This window comes from Cynara cardunculus, assembly GCF_001531365.2.
Source record: "Cynara cardunculus var. scolymus isolate 2C chromosome LG 9, CcrdV1, whole genome shotgun sequence".
Lineage (NCBI taxonomy): Eukaryota > Viridiplantae > Streptophyta > Magnoliopsida > Asterales > Asteraceae > Cynara > Cynara cardunculus.
The window spans coordinates 4,932,279-4,935,429 of NC_037536.1; positions in this window are offsets into that span (position 1 = coordinate 4,932,279).

Here is a 3,151-nt window from a genome sequence, read left to right on the forward strand (position 1 = left end):
GGTGTGTATATTAGACAGTTGATCCACAACACCGCATCGGTGACCTTCTGTCTTCACATCGGCTAGTCTTCGATTTTACCAATGGCTTTAAGTATGTACCAAGACACCAATTTACAAAGAACCAATAACTACTAAGTATTGCTAAGGTAGAGGAACAGATCAGTGGGTCATCACCAAATCAATAGGTGACCCAACATTATATTTCTTGTTATATGAAATACATGATTGTATGCAAATGTGAAACTTGGGGTGTTACAAAGACTTTGTGGATTGATTAATTAAACAAATTGCGCTGAATTTTCTTCAAAAACACTCTGAAGGACAGTTCTAAAAAAATGGGTGAAATACAATGTATGTTAAGGATGGGCTTTTATAGCCATCTTTGCATTTAATGTAGTATGTCTAACTTTTCGGAGTGTCTTCTTCTGGTTGGTTGATCCATGTCCTAGTACTCTTCACTTCAACCTTTGAGTTTGAAGTAGACAAACTTTTAGCTTACTCCATCAGTATGTCGAGGGAACAGTAAAGCAAATAAAGTACCATTCACATGGTGCTTTTGTATTTGTTTATACCGACATGATCACATGTTCCATACTAAGATAGGATAAGTGAGTTTGGGAGCCAAACTTGCTGACCAAGTTTGTACTTCAAGATTCAGCTTGCCACCAGTAGTAGTAATTGTCAGACTACTTGTTGACTTCTTACCTTGTACTGATCTTCTTTCGGCTAGATGACAAACCAATCCGCTTTGGTGACGATCTTGACATCACTTCAACTAGTCTTCGATTTTGTTGAAGGTACTTTGCTCTTGGACCAGTACAGGTAGTTATAAGATTTTTACAAGTAAAAATCTTATATCTGTCTATATCCGAAAAGTAAGCTACAATTCAGATTCTACCAGTTTATAGACATTATGGAGTTTGCATCGGGATATAAATGGATAGGTGGTGAATGCTTGATTTTTCACCAATGATTAAATCAATCAGATCAAGATATTTCATATGAAGAAATGCCAACTATACATATCTGAAGCGATCATGTACCCGAAGAATGCAAGGACGTCGGATGATAGGGATAGCTAAAACATCTGCTGGATGGTATTTTACGGATATGAACTTAGTAACAAGGAAAACAAGAATGTTCTTTTTCTAAGTGTTTTAGCCGGATGTCTATTAGTATCATATACAAATCCGATGGTTAAGACCAACATACACATAACAACAAATTCATAATAACATTGACCAAAATGAAATTGTTAACGGATTACATAGGAGAATTCTTATTACCATCACAAGAAATCTATATATATATATATATATATATATTAAAAGAAAACCTTTGAGTGATGACATGACATTGTTAGAGAGTAGGAATGGTTCTTCTAATTTTTCTCAAAATTTTGATTTTTAAAAATGTCTAATATGTAATTTATGTTTTCATTAAAAGCATAGGGATTATTGTACTTCTACATGCATATTGCAATTTATGTTAATTAGCTATTTATGTTCATTTCTTTATGTTATTAGTTATTTTATTTCTCTTCTTTATGCTAATTAACTATTCATTTTCTCTTATTTATTTCACATTATGATTTTTCATTTTTAGTTGGCTACCTAATGGTTTCAGTCGTTGTCAAACAACTTTTCTGTCATACTTTCTTTTACTGTATTTGATCAATCAAAGATATGAATTTGTTATTTTATGTTATTTCTATTTCATTTTTAAATAAGCTATGAAGATATTTGAACATGTTGAAAATTTTGAGAGCAGAGGTCACACAAATCGCGATTTTCCATTTATATACAAATCTTCATTTTCCATCTTGTCACCAACGTGGGACAATCTAAACAACATTAATTTTCAATCTTCTCACCAAAGCAAACCTTTTAAAAAAATCAAAATTAAGAAAAATTATTCTAAGTTTTTGTTTTTTGCTTTTTTTTGATAAATTTTTTAATTATTTAAAATGTAATTTATAATTCAATAATATGAAATAATTAAATTACTAAACTATATAGGTTTTATAGAGTTTCATGGCTATATTATTTAATTACATTTTAATTGTTATTTGACATGTGATTTTTTATAATATAATCTCATTAAATTACCGAATAAATATTTTTTATTGAAAAAGGATAAATTGTTTTTCAAAATATTTATGTTTTATATATTTGTGTTTTATACAAAATTTATTGAGATATTAAATCTATTAAATATTAATAATGAAATTAATGTTGAAATACTAAAAATCTATTGAAATCTGGTATATACCGTAACATGACAAATTATCTATTGAAATTGAATGTATTTGTGTTTTCTAATGTAATGTAGAAAAGTGCAATCTTTTTAAATAACTAAATATCTTAAATCAATATTTGATTTACAAAATATTAGTATTATTCAATTGAAAAATATATGGCCATGGGCGGACCTACTTAGGTGTCATGGGTGGCACGTGCCACCGTATCGTTTATCCGCCGAAGGGTAAAAAATTTAGGTTTCGTGAACGGTACAACCGTATTAATTTGTTGTGTGCCACCGTATGTATTTTGAAACTATAATGAAAACAAGTTTTATTTGGTAGAGTTGGTTTGCAAGGTTTTTATTCCACCCCATACCCACGTCCGAATCTGTTAGTGTCATTTTCTTAGTCAAACGATGCCACTGTTTGAAAAAAAATCCGTATATTTGTTTCTTATAATCAAACGGTGTCACCGTTTGAAAAAAATTTCCTATATTTCTTATGGTCAAATGGTGCCACCATTTAGAAAAATTCTGGGTCCGTCCCTGAATATGGCCATTTATATTTTTACAACAAAAGATACTTTACAAATATGGCCACCCTCCTTTTACTTTATTCAATGGATAGTGTTTGTTCTCTTTCATTTTTCATTTTGCGTTCTTGATAAAACTAGGAATTTGATTTCGTTTTATGATTACAGATCATATTTGCCCTTGGAAAGGGTTTCAAATGATGATAATTGTCGGCGGGATATTCACCGAAAATGGTGACAGAAGAAAATGACAATAATTGTCTGGGGATTTTTTTTCTTTCTAATAGGCTTGTAATATTTATTTTTATTTCCACCTTGTATTTATTTTTTTGGGTAAGCAATATTTTTTTATTTTCTTTCTCTTCCAACACATTTCA